Below are 20,707 nucleotides of genomic sequence, written 5' to 3' on the forward strand. Positions count from 1 at the left end.
TTTGGGGCTGATCGTCCAGCGCTGCAGGTGGCCCTCGGCACAGCAGAGCCGTCAGCTTGGGTTGTTACCTTTGAAAATTTAGGCAGCCAGACTGAGAAGGAAAAACGTGCGAATGAATGTACAAGAGGAGCAGCGCAGATCTGCTTTCCATCCGCTCACTTCCTTTTTCTGTCAATCATGTTAAGCAGGTGAGGAGTTCCAGATCTCCTGCACCCGTCATTACGGAATCGGAACCTTAAAACACACATTGCGGCTCGCAATCCGCAGCCCCGCCACCGCCTCCCGCCACGCTCAGCCTCAGGAATTCATTCATAAAACCATCCAAAAAGTCACTTTCATACCCAAATGGTATCAATTCGGCAGAATATTCAGATCCTACGTTAATAATTCCATAACGCAAATAAACCTGCATAACCAACCAATATATATGTAGCAGACCCCCCCCCAGATGTGTATCCCATGGGAGCGGTTCGTTGGTTCAGGCAGATTTAGTAAGAATGGGGGGGGACTTCAGGACAGGAAATTTGGTAATTCTGGCTCTGCCACGGGCTGCCTCCAGCCTTAGCTTCCCTGAGTGTAACTTTTAATAAAGCTGTGACATAGATTAACAAACAAAAAGCACACGTTAGAGATGCTCTCCGTGAACAAATTCACTTAGTAAGAAAAATGTCCAGGCTTTGCTGGAAAGGTAATAAATAAGTGGAGCAGCCTCCCAGCAGAAGTGGTAGAGGGTAATACAGTGAGGGGATTAAACATGCATGGGATAGACATACGGCTCCTGAATCTAAGACGAGACCAACTGATTAAGGTTTGAGTCTTTACAGCAGGAGAAACAGGCGACTAGACGGGGGCCGGATGGGGGCCGATCTGCTGGGGTTCACCTGTGGATTAGAGGCCGTCCGGCTGAGCTGTCTGGTTAGTATCCAGATATCTGACCTTATCAGGCACATGGCTGGCGACGGTCGGTGTTTGATTGAATGCGAGGTGTGTGATGGGTGTGAGGTTGTGTTTGACACGCCGGATGTTGTATCGCTGCCAGCCCCGGAGACGTCCCACCCAGCCTGATTCATCTCACATGAAACGCTCTGCAAATAAATACTTTAAATTACGTGATTTCATACCGACCAACTGTCCCGAGATCCACGGTACAAAGCTTCGCATCTCAAAATACACGCTCTCTGATAACAAGCCAGACATGCAGGTATTACACGAAACGCCTGCTGGCACCCTGCATACATTACCTTACACTTTATTTATATGGCGCCAGCACATACCGTAGCGGGGTTACAATAAGAGATACCGAAAAATAAAAAAAACACTAAAACTGACAATAACATTACTGAATAATATTACTGAATAAGGCATAATGGTACAGAGGAGCAGTGAAACATAGAACCCACTGGCAGATCGGCCCCATTCGGCCCCCGTCTAGTCGCCCGTTTCTCCTGCTGTAAAGACTCAAACCTTAATCAGTCGTTGGTCTCGTCTTAGATTCAGGAGCCGTATCCCTATCCCATGCATGTTTAAATCCCCTCGCTGTATTACCCTCTACCACTTCTGCTGGGAAGCCATTCTGCTCATTTACTACCATCTCAGTAAACTTGTTACTGCTTTATATGACATGTTTTCGGCGGATCACAAAATTTGACCCAAACAGAACAAAATATCTTCGTGGCTTTAAAAATGAGAGTAACATTTGGATCTACTTTCTTGGTGTTACTCATTATAGTTCTGTATCGATGGAGCCGGAACTCACTGATACCTTTTATTGAGCTAGAAAAAAGATGCAGAATAACACAAGCTTTCAAGACCTCAAAGGTCTCAAAAGTCAGAAGAAACATCCCAGGTTCCAAAAGCTTTTATATGCTTCTTAAACGGCCATATATACGGTATTAAGATTAACCACAAAGGTGGATTGAAACATTCACCGAGGTCCGTATCGTATAGCGATATCGAGAATATGAAAACTGAATGCCCTCGGTGGTCACATTTAGATTTTCTTGCCCCATAAGCTTCCAAGACCTCAGCGGTCCCTCTTTCAGATTATACATTGTCCCCCAGTGTGTCATTTTCCTCCGAATTTTTTTTTTATTTAATAAAATATAAAACAGCTATCGGCCCCCACGATCCAGGCTGCGGCGAATTAAAAATGATGTCAGAGCGCAGCGTCCGGGGGAAGCAGAACCGCAGGATTCATGGCTGTGGGTTGGCAGACGTTGGTATTCTCAAAAAATGGGTTTATATTTTAACTCCTGATTCAGGGGGCAGATAGGAGAAGAGACCTCCTCACCTAAATGGGCTTCTAAATGGGGCCCCTGCCCGAGCCACAGCAAACGTTACAGGGCTGCAGATACACATTATCGGGGCTTTTAGGGCTGTAGAACCCTGCGATACCCTCATACCCAGCAAACATTCTGACCTCCTAGAAAAGAGGGGCATCAGGGGAGGAGAGAGGGGGCATCAGGGGAGGAGAGAGGGGGCATCAGGTGGAGAGAGGGCCATCAGGTGAAATGAGAGGGGCATCAGGGGAGAAAAGAGGGGTACCTGTGGAGAAAAAAGGGGCATCAGGGGAGGAGAGAAACAGTGAGGGAAAAAACAGGTGGGCACAGGTGAAGAAAGAGGGCACTGGGGAGGAAACAAGGCATTGGGGAAGAAAGAGGGGTGAGGGATTTGGTTCGTCCCTTCTTGGGATTTGGGTTATAAAGTGTTTCTGAGTCTCTGATTTCCCGGAACGCGCGTCCGCTCTACACATTTCTTTACTGTATACAGATTGTTATTTTCTTCTTGTTTAATTCCATGAAATAAACATCAGTGTTCTGCAGAAACTCAAACTGAGTGAGCAATAAAGAACACATTAAATATGGGAGAAGAGGGCAGTTGGGGAAGTAAGTTTTTGCACAAGCCCGGAGTCTGGGCTCAGTGAGAGGTGATTAAGGCTGAGGAAGCTCCCAGTGACTGCAGAACCACCCCCGGGCTGGGGGAGGGCAGCTGTGACATCAGAGGGTGTTAATAGAAAACAGTCAGTTCTTGTGCTTAGTACAGAGCTGAGCTGCTGATGTGCAGACTGCGGAAGGGCAGCGAGGGCAGGATGAAGGAGCTCTGTGCCCCCTATAGCACTGTGTGTCTGAGCTGTGGGAGCCCCGAGTCCAGCATGCAGAGCCTGGACACCCTGGAGCCTGATTACATGTCCATGTGTCTCTTTGCAGAAGACTCCTACCAGAAACTGGCTATGGACACCCTGGAAGAACTGGACTGGTGTCTGGACCAGTTAGAGACCATCCAGACCTACAGATCGGTCAGCGAGATGGCATCAAATAAGGTAAGGTCATGTGCCACTGTATTTGGGGGTGTCCTATGCTTCTCTGTGTATGGGGTGCCCAGCGCCAGCCTATGATAAGATTTGTGCCGGTCTGTGATTAGGTGCCTTGTGCCGGTCTATGATTGGGTACCCTGAGCCATGTTATATGTGGATGCCCAGTGCCAGTCTGTGATTAGGTAACCAGTGCCATAGTATGGTGAGATCCCCTATGCCAGCCTGTGATGAGATCCCCTGTGCCAGCCTGTGATGAGATCCCCATTGGCAGTTTACGACTAGGTGTTCTTTGCCTTTCTGAGTGCCGGTGTGTGCCGGCTAGATCATGCCTTCTGATTCTTAAATATTACAAGTTGAAAAAGAATAAAAGAACTTTGTGGAATCTTTTGTATCGGCCGTATTTGTAAAACTTTCATTCGTTAGGCGACTGTTTACATATTCCTGAAAAACCTTTTTCTATACATGGCGTGAGTGTTTCTACTGATAAATATTTACGCCTGTTTAGGTGTTTGTATATACATTAATATAAGTTTGGTAACTATTTCGCATTGTACAGCGCTGCGGAATATGATAGTGCTATATAAATCAGTAATGATACTTTTTTTCTTTGATTTCTGCAAAAAGCACTCTATAATTTAGCAGATTTGAATACTAATCAAATGGTTAATTCATTACATTATTCGGGTTTTTATGTAGCGTTTTTATAAATTTTAACAATGTAACACAATACAGGCTACTAAACCGGGAAAGTGAAATATTAAACACGTTCTAGTTTAGAGTGTTCGTCTTTCCTTTTTTTGCCCCCAAACACAAAATCTTAAAGCTTAAGAATTATTGTAAATAATAAATAGATTTTCAGTTCTGATGGAGGTAAAAGAAAAGCTTCCTTCATAGAAAGAAAAAAAAAAAAAGGCAGTATGAAAACATTAAAATCCTTCCATAGAAAGTGTGAAAATCTAACCGAATGCCAAGCCCATCATCTCTGCACATAACCAGTCCGGAGAGAGAAGCCTAGAATCTGCCGGCAGGTCGGTCCCATTCGGCCCCCGTCTGGTCACCCGTTTTCTCCCGCTGTAAAGACTCAAACCTTAATCAGTCGTTGGTCTCGTCTTAGCTTCAGGAGCCGTATGTCTATCCCATGCAAGTTTAAATCCCTCGCTGTATTACCCTCTGCCACCTCTGCTGGGAGGCTGTTCCACTTATCTACCACCCTCTCAGCAAAGTAAAACTTCCTTTCAGAATCCAGCTACCTAGAGCATGCTTCATTACAAATCTATGACCTCGGCATGATTTTTTTTTTTTGCTTTCTTAGTGAAAGGGTTAAAGTTTCAAGCAGGAAGCCCAAATATTAAAGGCTAATTTGGACTGATTCTCAGCAGAACTCGTGTCCTTAGAGGCCCCAGGAAAAAAGTTCACCAAAAGTCAGTTTAATTTTCTGCATGTGGGACGAGCAAGTTTTTTTTCTGAAAAGTTATATAACCGGTTTGCGGAGTGAATTTTTCTTTTTTTTAAACTTTCTTCCTGCTACAGTAACTCTGTTTGAGCCGCGGGGCTGACGCTCTGCTTCCAAAAATCCCCAATGACATCATAAACTTTGATAGTTTCATAAGAATCTTACCTGAAAAAGTAAATCATAAAGAGTTCAAATACATTATACATTAAACATACTCAACACCTGTAAAGTTTTTTTTTTTTATTATTATTTAAAAAAACCATGTTTTTAAGTGTCAGCTCCTGATGCCAAAATGTCCATGGATTTTTTTAATACATTTTTTTTTTACTTTTTTAAAAATATTATTTAATGCAGAATAGAAAAAATCCAGGCAAATGCATCCTCTTCTGGATGTTTGTTTTTTATTATTATTTTTTTGGCAGCCAAGCTCAGTAATAAAAAAAGTAAAAAATACAGCAGTGACCTTTTGCAGACAGTGGCGTCACGGGGCGATAACCCGACAGCCGCCGGCTGATAAAATAACAGGAATACTGTAAACCGCCTTTGATACGGCGTGATGGAAAGAGATCCCCCAGCAAATCCAAATAGACATTTCATTGTAAAAACAGGATGTTTTGGGAAAAAGAATAATAATAAGAGGAAGACAATGCAAGTCAGTTAGAAAGGGGAAAGAAAAAAAGCAGGAAGACCCGACAGAAATTGCACTCCAATAACACGGTAAAATGTGACCCATCTTCCTGACCCCGCCGCTGTCAGAATATGTGGCCCCGGGCTCCGCAGCCAAACTACGTCATGTCGGTGTAATACAGGGTACGGGGCAGCTGTTAAAAGTGTGATTCCAATTTCCTGTCTCCTTCCTGGTTTGGGTAAAAATTACGCTTATTGCAGCAACAACAAAGAAAGCAGTCTCTGAATGATTAGGGGATTGTTCCAAGACGCCGCGCTAACGTCCAGCACACGTTTTTACTTGGAAAGAAAATCATTTGGCCGAATGCATTGTTTTTATTAAGTCAGCTGTCGCCGATAAGTTGGCTGGATCGGGGTACTAGGCGATTCTTTTTTTCCTTTCTGCTTTTTTAGTGTACTGTTACTTTAAAAGGGGATCTCCCACCAAATGGTGTGTTTTTTAACTGCATATATTAAAAATGAAAAAAGAACTTTCAAAAATATTGATGTTTTGCTTCAAAAACCAGTTGTAGTTTTTGCCCCATAATATAAAGTCTTCAGGCAGCTGCATATCAGCCGTTTGTATGATTCTCGCTCTGTTATCTGACCCCCGATCTACTAACCCCCCGACTCCTTATCATACTGCCTGTGGGGAACAATAGAATGGCTCGGTCTTAATCACCCAGCCGGACTCTCTGATTAATGAAAGTCTATGGAGGAACGGACTTCATTAGCATCGCCATAAAGCATCAGCTCAGTGTGGGGTTTGAGCCGGGAAAGTTGCCCAAAATATCACATGACTGACAGCAAAGGCGGCTCCGGGTCTGCAGATAAAGGGAGTTTGTTGGGAAAAAAATGGGACAAAACCAGGTTTTTGTCAAGTGAATTTAAACACGCATGGGATAGACATACGGCTCCTGAATCTAAGTCCAGGCCAACGACTGATTAAGTTTTGATTCTTTACAGCAGGAGAAACGGGTGACTAGACGGGGGCCAAATGGGGGCCGATCTGCCGGCAGATTCTGTGTTTCTATGTAACGTTGCTTTTTCCCCAATTTTTGGGGGTATAAATCTGTAAAAGGCATTTCTCAGAGAGGTGACAAATACAGGAGTTGGCCTATTTTATTAAGTGAGTTATAGCTCGAAAGAGCACCGACTCTGGCTTCAGCATAAGGTTTCTTTGCAGTGAGACTTTCCTGGTTAAGGAACGTTTACACATCAGGGACACGCAATTCAAGGACTAGCGTGTTTGATATGAATTAGCGAGCCAGGTGATCTGGCCGAGGCTAGTGACACCTCTCCCGGGCTCCTCAATACGGTGACTGTTCCCCCGGATCACCAGAGTTTCCAGCAATAATTCAGCCTGTCGGGTGTCCGCTCGGCCGCATAATACCCCGTCTTATTTCCCTGCTCTGTGAAATCCGGCTGCAGGAAGACGCTGGAAGTAGTTATTGGAAGGATAGAGACTTATTTTATTCTGTTTCCAAAGCTGATTTTAAAACCGGTAATTAATTACTTGAAGAATTTGAAAAATGTGTTTTTCGTGGGATGGTTTCAGTGGCGTAAATATTTTTGCCGTCTCGTTCCAATTCATGTATTTATTGCAGTTCCTTTTATTTAATTTTTTTTATTTCAAAGTTTAAAGGTAGCTGAAGAATTTTTGTTTTTCCAAACAATAATATTAATAATAATAATAATAATAGTCTGCTGTTAGCGCGTGACATCACCATATTACCTCATGGCTAAGTTAGGAAGGCTTAAAGATAAGTAATATGTAAAATATATATATTTTTAGATTATACATGGTCTCGTGTATCTATAAATATGGATCGTACTTCATCTTCATTTTAATTCTGCTTGTATAAAAGAACTGAAGACAAATTGAAGAACAAAGAAATAGAAGAATAAAACCATATATATTAGTCCCAAATAAAATGAGGGTAAATAAATAAAAAAAATATATAAATATATATATTAGTTCTACGAGTCATTTAAGGTAAATAGAAGACACTCCAGAAAAAAAATCATCTTGTGTATATTAAACAACATGGGAAATGCACTCGTTGCGTGATCTCGTTTGCATATCCTGGATGATTTAAAAGATAGTTTCTTGTAGAATGACAAAACCGCAGCGCTGCAGGGCATTCTGGGTAACGTCATCCTTCCTAACATACTCGCCCCGGTGGGTTTCGTTAAGAAAGTTAAACAATTTAGAAAGTTCTGGGAAATAAAACAATTAAAAATGTATGACTTATTTTTAACCCTTTAAACAATGCTGAGCAATGCATTGAATTATTTTTAAAATATTCAATTTTTTTTTAAATGTTTCAGAGTTTTATTTTCTAGAGCTGATATCCGCCAAAGGCGTAGCCGGGACATTTTATCTATATTTTTCCTCCGTTTCCTGAGATCCTTCAGCGAAACCCCCCCCCCTGGCAGACCGGGCAGAACGGATTGCGCATGAGTTTTGAGTTAGGATTGGTCTGAAATTTGGGATTGATATAATCTGGAATGGGGCAAAATTAGAACTGTAATAATCTAGAATAGGGATTGATAAAATCTAGGATGGGTAGAATTAGAATTGATAGAATCTGGAATGGGTAGAATTGGAATTTGTGTACTCTAGAACAAGGATTGATACAATCTGGAATGCGGCAGAATTAAGCCTGGTATAATTTGGAATGTTGCAGAATTTGGATATAATCTACAATATAATAAGGATATAATCTAAGAGGGATATCGACGTTAGGAGTGATTTAATTAAGGATTTGACAGTTTCCCTTTAAACTCCTATGCAAAGAACATAACAGGGGAACTCTACATTGGGGTCTAGCATTCATTACCCAGAACCCTCGGCTCCAGCGGACGTACTCTCTGAAATCGTTATTTATCGTTGTTTTCTGGATACGGCCGGTTTCAAATGTATCGATCTCTAAGACCCACAGCAATAAAATAAATTAGTTTCTTTGTCCGTTCCAGAAGTGCTAGTTTTTGGGTTTTCTTAAACAAAAACTTGGCCTGCGTCCATGACGGGCTCGTATATTTAATTACATTGGCGCGCTGCGTTAAAGATGTCATTGTCTAGGTAAGCAGCCAAGGGGGGAAACTGTAACGAAGCCGCGGAGACTTTAGAGAGGACAAGTTTCCTGTCAAATCCCTTAAATACAAAAAAACAAGAGAGATTAACTCTTTGGAGGCACGTTGTGGACGCTGGGGACACTTTTAGCACACAGATGGACAATCTCAACTTCCAGACTACAATCCCCATATGGGGATAATGGGAGTCGTAGTCCATGGAGAGCTGGAAACCCTTCAATCTTTTTAAAGTTTCAAAAAAGTTTTACAAATATTTTTTGTCTAGAAAAACAACTTAAAATATATATATATATATTTGCTCTGTCCAAAGTTAAACTTTTTTCTCCGCAGAGTTTAACTTTATTTTTGGTTGTGAATACATTTTGGGTTTAATTTCAATTTTTTTTTCTTCACCCCATATTACACATTTGCGGCTGGAAGCCCTTTAAAATTGAGCGTTTTTAGTTCAGTTACTAATATCTAAAGGTCTCGTTCGCTGACTTTTCACAAGTGATGAAACTTTTTCTAATGAACAGGAAATTTGCAATGAGCTAAACGGAGCAGAACGCGTCAGGAACTCGCCCCGAACGGAGCGGCCGCAGGATCTCAGACACGGACTTTTTATTCTTGAGAAACACTTATATTTCTTCAGTTTAGTTACGTTCATGAAGCAGCGTTAGTTTTTAATCTGTTTCCCCGCCAACTGGGGAAAAGAGAAACATCTCTAGAAAAAAGAATGTCGATTGTAATTTTTATACAACCCCCCTCCCGAAAAAAAATAAGGAACCTTCGAAGGGGCATCAAAGCCTTTAAGTAATTCTTTTATTTCCTAGCATTTTTCAAAATGGTTCAAAATCATATTTTTTATGAGAAATTGCAAAAAGGTAACTAAGCCCAAAAGTACTTAGAAACAAGAACCCGCCGCCAGATCGGCCCCATCCGGCCCCCGTCTAGTCGCCCGTTTCTCCTGCTGTAAAGACTCAAACCTTAATAAGTCGTTGGTCTCGTCTTAGATTCAGGAGCCGTATGTCTATCCCATGCATCTTTAATCCCCTCACTGTATTACCTTCTACCACCTCTGCTGGGAGCCTGTTCCACTTATCTACCACTTATCTACAGGATATGAGGATTAAGTTGGTTTTACCCCATTCATTTATTCCCCCCCGCCGCGGTTCTATCCCCCTGATGGGCATCAAACTCAACATACGCAGCCAAACAAAGGAGGATCAGGGTCTCCTCGCTGTGACTACGTGTGGATCCAGCAGTTGTCAGGATGTTCCTTTGATAATAGGAAACGGGCATTTCTGTGACCCGTGGTGGCACTCCGGGACTTTGTTTCTTTAAGCGTGGTCGGGAGACACGTACGGGCATTGAAGAGACCAACAATGGCGTCTGTCATTGCCTTCTTACGCTAAGTTGGGCAAGAAGCCAAGTGCCTATGTGCCCCACCGCACGACCCAGCGCTGTTATTTGTTTAGTTCGGCTGCCAGGGTAGAAACGTTGGCCTCTTCTTTTTTTTTTTACATTTCCCCTGCCTGCTGCCAAACAGCGCAGAGGAGATCTCACCGTCTGATAACAACAATATGGGGGACCGCGGGACTCGTGGCGTTATGTAGCCACATTGTTTCATATCCTGTCGTTCCTGCGAGGAAAAAAAATAAATAGACCCAGCGCATCTGCCCCCACGCTTCGCGTGCCATGTGAGGGTAAACCCAGTCTGCCGCGGTGTCACGCTGCATTTAAACAGCCAAAATAAAAACATTTTTTATTTTTTATTATATTATTATTACATTTTAAGTTTGTTTTTTTTTGTTTGTTTTTTTACTGAGAGTGTGGTAGATAAGGGGAACAGCCTCCCATCAGAAGTGGTAGAGGCTTATACAGTAAGGGAATTTAATCATGCATGAGAGGCTTCATATCCACATCTTTATACTGTTTTTGGGGGTTTTGAAGGGGTTAACGAGTGCAGCGGCGGGAGGGCCCGTGGTTTCTCGCAGCGTGGGTTTCGGGCTCTCCGTATGCCTTTTGTCAGAGGTCACAGAATCCAGCTTGTGTATCGCTTTTGCAAAACGATTAACGTCATTACCTACCCACAGCAATCACATTGAAATCATCTCGCAACCACGTCCTGATCCGGAGCGCTTCTTATCGCCGGGCGCGGGAAGCATTCAAAGTAAAAAAAAATAATAATACATTTTAAAAAACGTTGTTTATCCCAATTACGGTTATTTTTATTTTTCTAGAGAAAAAAAGAAAAAAAAATGAATAAATTAGGCTTTATATAAAAAGCTCTTCCTCATTTGTTTGGTTTTTTTTAGCCTTTCTGGTGCCAAAAAATATAAAATTTTCGTTTGCTTCCAATTAAGGGTCACGCGCTGCGGGTTTCCTGCGTGGCTGTTGGGCATCTCCCGTTATTGGATTAGGACTTTGCCCAAGGACGCCATGATTAATACCCAACGGTTTTGGGTTTGAACTTTTGTAGGTTATGTATTTTTAGTACCTTCTTCTTATTATTATTTTTTTTTTTGGTCTCCTGGACAAGAGGGACACGGGGATTTGGAGCCCAAAGAGGGACTGGCCAAGCTAAACAGGGACACGATGCAATAAACATGTAGCACACAGCTAATGAATGAAGAGGGAGCACAGAAAGGTTCCGTTCAGTGGCCGGGAAAGTTTTTATCTTTATTTTTTGTTGTTGCTGTCACAGTAAGTTAGCCAAGAACTCATTAAATGGAGATTCACGACAATTGCTCGTCGGTCTGAGCAGATCCCTCGAACGATCTCTTCCCCCCTGAAGGTGCTGTCTGCAAATCGGCATCTCGACCCAAAAAGAGAGAGAAAACTGCCTCTCTGCACACGGGAATAAACATACGTGTTCCTATACATTGCGTGTGCACACTGCCCAATGCTGCGCATGGCTTGTGGATGCTGTTCTTGGAAGGGTTAAATAGAAGACCGGGTGAGGGTTATTGACCAGACAGTAAACGCACCAAGGAGAATTATTTCACTCATTTTTTTCCCTCCCCAATTAGCATCCCTAACGCCCCAGAGACTCCAGAGACCTGGAGACATAAAATAACGATTACCAGGACTGTCAGCTGATCTGGGGATGTTGGTGGCATTTTGGGCACAAACTGTTCTGACTTCATCTCTGAAAAAAAAGTGCTTTGGTGGAAAAACATCCGTCTTGTTATCCCTGTTAAACACATCATTTTTGCAGTGATTGGTTCAGTCTGTTAATCCGAAGACTCCCGCTTGATTGCTGGGTTCGGTGCCGGGTTCTACCAGGTTCCCGTCGGGGTCTCTCCGGTGCCGTTGCGCGGTGGTGACGCTTGGGGTTTTGTCGTGAGAACCGTTATAACCGGGGCTTTGCTTTGATATTTGCTACTCGGCGGTTGGGGCATTTTCTGAACAGATGGCCACCTTTTCATTAGTCAGTCACGGCTGGGCCGGCACGACTCAACGAGCTTGGCTTCCCACGGAGTAAATAAGAGGCGGCCTGCTGCTGAGCTCTGATACAGGGGCCTCGTGTGACGTCGAAATGGAGATATGGCCGGGAATCGGGGTACAAAACAGAGAATGATGATGGATGCCGTTTGTTACATTGGAATTGGAAAGAGGTCCTCGCTTTTGTTACCAAAACCCCAGGCAGTGTCTAAATACGGGGCGTTAGCAGTTCCGGCACAAAGAGCCACCAGGACGGGTCCCCAAAACAAACAGCGTCCATAGCCTGTTCCACCTAAGCTGCTGTGGACTACGACTCCCATCATGCCCAAGCAGCAGATTCTAAGCAGGTGTCGGCTGCAGAATTGCTCACGGTGGACATTTACTGGGGTCTGTGGCGGACAATTTAATGATGTTCTGTGGACCCTCATAAACCTTGCCACGGACACTGATTCTGAGCGTCTCCATTCTCCGCCAGTGACCAGAATGAGAGTCCTGTTTTTTTTCTGTATGTGATTCTGAAACTGGGTCAGTACGCGGACCCGGCCCAGATTTCAAATGCAACGGACCGAAGCTAAAACCTCTTCCAGCAGAGCAAACAAAGATAATTGCCAGAAACACGGGGGTGGGGGGGGGGGGGCTTCATTTCTGCTGCCCTGTTTTTTTTTCTTCCCTTAAAACCACAACCGGCCGTAACCAAAATTCTATAAACCCGTTTCATTTGCGTGTTTTTAAGACTGTTATAGAAATCGCAGTGCTTTGCTTATTCAGTCTAGCGAAGGGTTAATGTGGGGAATCCTGGGAATTCCGCACTCAGGATTCTTGCAGGAACGCCGTTTTTTTTTTTTTTTTTAATGAATGATTTAATCTCCAAGAGCAGCCTTACAGTAGGAATCATTGGCACGTGATGCAGTTGCCATGACAACAGAATATTCTTTAAATCGGCTGCACTGGAACTCCCTCCCGAAGGTTGGCTGGGATTTTTTTTTATACTGCAAAGCCAGCTTTTCCCAAACTCGACTGGGGGAGGTGATGTCATCTTTACCCAGCTGGGTATAAATTATTTAACAAAGACCTGAATATATAATGGATTCCTCCCTTCCGAAATCCCGGATCTCTCCATCCATCGCCGATCACAGCCTAGATCCCAACGGCACTAAACAGCACCCTTCTTACCAAAATGATACAACAGTATCCCTAAAGGCGCTACATTTTTGCAGCCCTACTTCTTTAAAATTTCAATTATTATTTGCCCTCTGCAATCTCGCCACCGCATTCCTCTGCCTTTTCATCGTGAAATCCTCCAAAAAAGAAAAAATATGTATTTTGAATTAATTTTAATAATAACAGCAAGGTTATGCTTTTATTCCCCCAAATTCCCACACTATAATTAGAATCCTTAAAAAAAAGTTTTTTGGGGTTTTTTTTTAAAAAATTGCTCTGAGGTTTTCTTGGCCAATCACAAAGGGTTAAATGATCTAGCTGATAACTGCCACCTAGAGGGTGTCTACGCTCTATTCAATTATACAGGGACATCCACCATCTTATCTGCCTATTCGGAGAGACTAATCCATCGCATCCCCCTTTGAGTGATCGTTACTGCATTGCACGGTCCGACCAGGCGCGACTAATCCAAAGGAGGTTCCCGCTACTGGCCAACTGCGAAGCCACCACAGCCCCCCCGGGGGCATCGACCGCTCGCATTAGGAATAGCCGCACGCTCCGGGTTTATCGGTGGTTCCTTTGTGCGATTTTGTGCACGGAAGTTAAACATCTTCTTTCTTTTTTTTTATTATTTGCCCCCCCCCCCCCCAATGTGGATGGAGAATTTGCTCTGGGACGAGGGTCCATCTTTTGTACGCGGTCTGTGGGATCTGACCTATCTTCTCAAGTCGTTCCATGATTCCGAGGCTGGAATTACCTTATTATTCACCTGAAATCCCTCGTATGGTGCATAAATCCTTTGCACGGAATCTATTAATAATATTGCCGTGGATTCCAAAATGCCTGAAGCTAATTATTTGCTTTCTGTGTCCTGGGGCTACATCAAGGTGGGTTTCAAAACCTCGAAGACCATTCTTAATTCTAAAAATGTTTTTTTCTTTTTTTTAAATCTACGCAGTTGCATGGGGTTTGACCGAATGAATAAATATATATCTAGGGTTATTATATGCTATATATTTTACATATTTAGTACGGATCTGATTTGTATCTGCATATCCTATAGGTGTATATACTGGCTGCACACACTATATATTTCTGGTTGTTTTTTATTTATTTTTTAATAACGTAATATAGAATTTTGATGGAATCTATAAAATAAAAATGTTTTAAATGCAATATTTTTTTCCTGATCCTGCTGTAAATGAGGAATGTCTAGACGTACATTGAGATTATTTGGGATTCTCGTTAGATTTCAGATAAACCCTTTTGCTCAAAAACTGGGGCATTGTGTGAAATCTGATTAGGGCAGCAAAACGTCGGCACTCGGGATGCCTGCATTTTGCAGCAATGCTTCTGCTCACGTGATCACGCATGTGCCATTGGCTAAAATCATTTTGTAACTAAGCGTTTTCTTTTTGGGGAAAGTGCCATCTATTTAAAGTTTGGGGTGCACCTATGGAGCCAGGAGCTAGAATGCCTTCCATTGGAGTTCACCCCAACCTTTACAGTACAGAATAGATGATCCGTATGTTCCGAGCAATGTAATAAACCCCCCCCGGCACACGTCCTATTAAAAAATGAACCCCCGAGTATCCCCATTTAAACATGGAGTTGTATGTTCTGCGCACATATGCTTACGTTCTGCGTTTTAACTCTTTGCAGTTCAAAGAATGCTAAATCGGGAACTGACCCACCTTCCGAGATGAGCAGATCTGGAAACCAAGTCTCTGAATATATCTCCAGCACGTTTTTGGGTAGACACGTAACTTTCTGCCATGTTCCTCCTAGCTTGGCGCGCCAAGAATGCTTTGATAACATGGCGCAGCAATGACCGCCGTTGCGTTGCGGTGGGCTGTTGAGCTACGTGGGGCGGTGAATAATCATGCGTGAGATAAAAAAGACATGAACTAGAGGTATTCTGTCCCTGGCCGTGACAATGTATTTAGCGCCTTATTGTTGTAAGATGACTATGAGCTCATTGCCGAATTTAATTCCTTAACGTGGCTATAAACCCCCTTGCACAGGGCATTAAAATTGCATGAGGAACCTAGAATAATAAGGTAGGAGGCTGCGGGGTTTCCCTGTTTACGTCACTCGGCTCAGCCACCTCAGAAAAGAGACGATAGGCTTTGTCATGTTGGTAGCTGTGAAGATCAGACAAAATGGAAGCTACAGACCCAAAATTAATGGTGTCCCCGACTCTGACCAGTGAATGATGTGTCAACCTCTATATGGAGACATCCAAAGAAGTGAATATATATAATCGGATACATCGTTCCTGAACTGATTGTGAGAAGTTATTCTGTAGGTGAGTCTTTTTGTAACAGGTTCCTGTTTATAATAAGGACCTTGTGGTCAGTCTGGTAGTTCTGGACCCTCTGGTCTAGTCAGTGAGTCTGGAATATCTCCTGGTTCTCCAGCTTCTCCGCTTTCTTTCATCTGGAATCCTCAGAGACCTGGGATTCCTTTCTTGTTAAAGGACAGAACGTGCGAGCGTGCGAGAGAAAAGAGCTCCTTTAGTCTGTGTGCCCCATATACACGCTCGCACATGGCAGGTCTATATGCAGTGGGGGAATCCTCACCTCCTTACAACGTTCTTCATGGAGGGCTTCCATATTGGCACAGCTTGAGGTCTCTTTTTTCCAGTAAAATCCAATGTTTAGTCTATATTTTTTGGGCCCTTTGTTTCTCGTCACGTTACATAATGTCTCCAGGTTTTGGTGGGTGGAATAAGCCAGAAAGGGAAAGAGAAATGAGTTAAAAGTGACAGAACGCCTCATGGTATGGAGGAAACCTCAGGAAGGTGGAGCGTGTGACCTCTTTGAGCTCCTTCAGCCAGCGTAGCTAACGTACACAAGGTGGGCAGCCACATTAAGCTCGGGAAGACAGACATTTGACTCAACTGCCCTCCGAGGCGTTAACTGATTAAACACATAACGCTCAATCGAAGGGAGATTTCCTGAAGATGAGCTTCCTCTATGATGGTTGCACCCTGCAGGGAAATACCTATCAGTGTCAAGCTAATGGCGTTAGGGTATAAACACTTCATTTTATCGAAATGCAATGCTCCAGACACAGCGGCAATTGTTCTGTACCTCCCAGGGTTTTAAACAATCACCATATCGACTGGCCTGCTTATGCCTCTGGAGGTATGGATCATACCATGTGGATGGGCAGATGTGTGCACCCTGCGGGGCTTTCAATATTTAGTCTTGGTACATTCTTAGCTCACTTCTTTGGATTTATTTTTTTCGTTGTAATTTTCTTTAACCCCTCCCCCCCAAAAAAACTTCCATACCGCATTGTATATAAATAAATACTTTATTTTAACCCAACTTTGCCCAATTTGTTCCTTGCGTTTGACAAATTACATAGGCCTGCCCTTTACGGAAAACATTTTGTGCTTGACAATGACAAGGAACAGCCTTTCTTACAACCTCCTGACCCAATTTGACCTACGCCTCCATTTACGTCCATACCCGAGCAACGTTTATGCCAAGAATGATATTGCTAATCCCTGTGGCCTCTGCTGGGTGGCTTTCCAAAGTAGTACTGGTGGATATTGTCTTCTGCACCAAGACTCTGTTTGCATTCTAGAGCCTCGGAATTATAAAGATTTAAGATTATTGGGGGTTTTCTATAAATTTGTTGCAAACTAACAAATTATATTTTTATTGTTTTCAGACAAGCAAAATGATGTGGAGATCCCATCCCCCACACAGAAAGACCGGGAGAAAAAGAAAAAGCAACTGATGACTCAAATTAGCGGCGTGAAGAAGTTAATGCATAGCTCGAGTCTCAACAACACGAGCATGTCGCGATTTGGGGTCAAAACCGAAAGCGAAGACCTGCTCTCTAAGGTGCGCGTGACGTCTCATTATTACCTGTCCAGAGGATTGAGATGATGCTTCAATTTATATCTCACAGGGGAAAGGCGGGGCCAAAATCTAGCAAATCAGAAAGCAGAGGGCGTTGCTTGCTCAAATTATTTAGCCACGCCTAATTAGTTCTTAAAGGAACCTTAAAAAACGCTAACAAAGTTAGTTGTAGCTACATTCTGGAAAGTATTCACATATGCTGTTTCTGCCAAGAATTAAAAAGTTACAGATTTCAAAAGTGTGTATTTTTGGCAAACATATATATATATTTTTTTTTTAGAAAGTGCTATGAAAATATGGCCCAGATTCAGATTTAAATGTTTTTTCCATCCATTTTTTTATTAATATTTTTATTCTGTGCTATTTATTTTTTCTTTATTTCTCTTCTTTTTAGGAGTTAGAAGATCTTAATAAATGGGGTCTGATATATTCAAGGTCGCGGCGTATTCTTGTAATAGACCTCTGACCTGTATCATGTATGCGATATTTCAGGTATGAGATAAAAAAATATTTTTAATTTTACAGTCTCCTGTTATCACTTTAACCCATTAAGTCACTGAGCTCGTGTAATTTCTATATACCGTGGATGGAGAACGATAATTTGGGAAGGGCTTGTATCTGTGTGGCTGTGTTCAGAATTCCGAGAAACCAATAGGAGATCAGAAATGCATAGATCCCCTTTTCCCATTGGTTGATTTGCTACTGTTCTTTCTCTTTTGCTTTAAATCCTTTAACTTATTACAAAAAAACAGCAAAAGCAGATCATTTTAGCAAATTTATGGATTCCACGCATTCTGAAAGTTACCCGTTACATGCTCCCTTTTTTTTGTTACATTGTAATTTTGGAATTTAAAGAAGCGTTTGATTAAAGGTATTGTTTTTTCCCCTTTTTAGGAAAGAGATTTATTAAAAACCTTTAAAATCCCCGTCCGACACGCTGATTACATACACCATGACGTTAGAAGACCACTACCACTCGGACGTAGCCTATCACAACAGCCTGCACGCTGCGACGTCACTCAGTCTACGCATGTTCTCCTGTCCACCCCAGCCCTGGATGTGAGTATGAACGCGATGCTATATTATTTAGACACATCAAGCAGCTCTCATCTGTTGTTGAACTACAGTGTCCATGATGGCTAAGGATTATGGGAGTTGCAGTTCAAAGCCAGATGCATAAGTGCTTTCTATTGTAAGCTTGTGAGCCGGGCTCTCTTTATCTAAAGTATCGGCTGAATTGTTGACGTTATATAAATAAAAGATAATAACAATAATAATAATAATATAAATAATAATAATTTAAATAATATCTCTAGGTTATTCTTTCATTAACTATTTATTAAAGAGGCAGAGCCGTTATATTCATTCTAACGCGCTGCTTCATTCGCTTGTTCTGTTCTAGGCTGTCTTCACCGACTTGGAAATCCTCGCCGCAATATTTGCAGCTGCGATCCATGACGTCGATCACCCCGGCGTCTCCAATCAGTTCCTTATCAACACAAGTAGGTGCATTAAGAACGATGCTTACTGTTTGCCTATACCTGCGGTTATCTGATGCAGGGACGCATTTGCCCAGGCGTGTTCTCAATATGTTAAAGAGCGTTAACAAAGAAGGAGAAATTTTAGACCAAGAGACCAGAATCTAAAACTAGAGGGTGAGAGGCTTAGATGGAATGTAAGGAAGTTTTACTTTACTGAGAGAGGGTGGTAGATAAGCCGAACAGTCTCCCAGAAGAAGTGGTAGAGGGTAATACAGCGAGGGGATTAAACATGCATGGATAGACATACGGCTCCTGAATCTAAGACGAGACCAACGACTGATTAAGGTTTGAGTGTTTACTCAAAATAGACTAGATGGGCTGAATAGTTTTTAAAGTTTTATACTATTTGTGTCGCGCAGATCTTTGCCGTTTGCTCGCTTTTTGCATGAGGCTAAAGAGAAAATTTCACTTTCTTTTGCAGATTCTGAACTTGCTCTCATGTACAACGATGAGTCGGTTCTGGAAAACCATCACTTGGCTGTAGGGTTCAAGCTGCTGCAGGAAAGAACATTGTGACATCTTCCAGAATCTGACCAAGAAACAAAGACAGTCTCTCAGGAAAATGGTGATCGACATGGTGAGGATTCACCCGCTCCCTTTTTTTTTATTATCATGATTTTTTTTTTATTAATAAAATTGGTATGGCTGGACCCAATTAACCCAATCATTTCTTTTTTCCCCCTCTCTAGGTACTTGCAACCGATATGTCTAAACACATGAGTCTTTTAGCTGACCTGAAGACCATGGTGGAAACAAAGAAAGTGACCAGCTCTGGAGTTCTCCTCCTGGACAATTACACGGACCGCATACAGGTAATATTTTTTATTTGGAAATAAAATGCAGAATTTGCAGGAAACTCATTTCTATATTTAATGTAAGGTTAAGAAACCCTCAGTACCGGGCCTCTCTTTTTTGGAGGGAGGAAGAGGGGGTCCCACATTCAGACCCCCTATCTGTAGGACCCTGTATGTGTAAAACCGAGCATTCTGTACCATAAGGTCATAAATATAAATGTATTTTTACAGGTTCTCAGGAATATGGTGCACTGAAGCAACCCCACAAAGTCGCTGGAGCTGTACAGACAGTGGACGGATCGTATCATGCAAGAATTCTTCCAGCAAGGGGACAAGGAGAGGGAACGCGGCATGGAAATTAGCCCGATGTGCGACAAACACACGGCGTCCGTGGAAAAATCCCAGGTACGATACTTTGGAATGCCTTTTAATGGACGCGCATTCTATATTCTTTATGTCCTTGTTTTATAAGACACCAGTTGCTTAACATCCTAGTTTTAAGGCCGTATGCCATATCTGCCTTGATTCCATTCCCCGAATGTACTACCGCTTCTAAACATTCTATTCCTTGCTTGTTTTCCGCAGGTCGGCTTCATCGATTACATCGTCCATCCTTTGTGGGAAACCTGGGCAGATTTAGTCCAACCCGACGCCCAAGACATTCTGGACACGTTGGAGGACAATAGAAACTGGTACCAAAGCATGATACCCCAGAGTCCTTCGCCTCTTCTGGACGAGCAGGACAAGGACTGTCAGGGTCTCTCGGATAAGTTCCACTTTGAGCTGACGCTCGAGGAAGAGGATTCCGAAGGACAGGATAAAAACGGAGACTGTATCAGTTATTACAGCAGCACAAAAACGCTTCATATCGTCGACGCGGAAATGGGCGACTCTCCCGATGGGGACATGGACCTTCTAACAGGAGATACGTCTCCTCTGGGCACATAGGACGCGTTTGATAATGGACTGAAAGCCTCAGTTCACCCATGCAAGCTGTCGGTTTTAGACAAGCCTGTGGTCGGGATACCGGGCTCCGTAAGGAACCGGCTGATGGAGCTTCCTGCTGCTTGAGGTTTGGAGAACAGAGACATTAAAGGTCCCACGAATGCTCAGGAAACCAACAGATGATGATGATGGACATAACTCAACATTGTTTCCAGGGGAAAAAAATACACTATACAAACATCTATATATATATATATATATATATATATATATATCCCCAAGGAGGAAGGAAAAAAAATACGTGTTCTGAGAATCAAAAAAAAAATCAAAAACTTGAACAATTTCTAAAAATGACGACACAAAACTGAGAGATTTTTTTTTTATATATATATATATAGATATAGCGAATTTTGTCCAGCTAGCTGCCAGGAATT

General features: G+C 42.6%; 1 pseudogene; it reads left to right on the forward strand.

Annotated features, from left to right (window-relative positions):
- Nucleotides 1–20,276, forward strand: part of LOC149276046 (3',5'-cyclic-AMP phosphodiesterase 4B-like) — a 132,748-nt pseudogene extending 112,472 nt beyond the window's left edge.
- The last annotated feature ends 431 nt before the right edge of the window (nt 20,277–20,707 follow it).

The sequence above is a fragment of the Sceloporus occidentalis genome, unplaced genomic scaffold (assembly GCF_023333645.1).
Source record: "Sceloporus occidentalis isolate IW3139 unplaced genomic scaffold, rSceOcc1.0.p SCAF_249, whole genome shotgun sequence".
Classification (NCBI taxonomy): domain Eukaryota; kingdom Metazoa; phylum Chordata; class Lepidosauria; order Squamata; family Phrynosomatidae; genus Sceloporus; species Sceloporus occidentalis.